This window comes from Trypanosoma equiperdum (genome assembly GCF_001457755.1).
Source record: "Trypanosoma equiperdum strain OVI genome assembly, contig: ctg_1874, whole genome shotgun sequence".
In the NCBI taxonomy this organism is placed as follows: Eukaryota; Euglenozoa; class Kinetoplastea; order Trypanosomatida; family Trypanosomatidae; genus Trypanosoma; species Trypanosoma equiperdum.
The window spans coordinates 1-481 of NW_027123920.1; positions in this window are offsets into that span (position 1 = coordinate 1).

Consider the following 481-nt stretch of genomic DNA (forward strand, 5'->3'; position numbering starts at 1 on the left):
AATAATAATAATATAAATAAAGGGAAGAGGGAAAGAGAAAGAAGTATATTATATTACATTATATTATATTATATTATGGTGAGTGAGTGAGTGAGTGAGTGAGAAACGTGAAGGAACATTTTTTTTCCTTTTCGCTGTTTTCGTTTTTCTTTTTTCTCTTTTTTCCTTTTGAGAAGTACAACAAATATGTGTTTGGTTTGTCGTATGTTTGTTGGGTTTAGTGATCGAGTTTCTGCACGCTTGTTCCTTGCTATTGTTATTACTTCTTTTTTTTAAAAATAATTAAAAGAAAAAATAAAGCAAAAAAAAAAGAATGCGCAGGAATGTGTATCATTACCACTACAATAAAGAAGGCAAAGAAGGAAAAAAAAAAACAACACTGCAGTGATGCGAGGAAATGACGTAAAAAAGAAAAAGAAAATGTTTGACGTCACGTAACAGAGAAAATATGTGATGTGTAGAGCAAGGTGAGAGGTTTTTT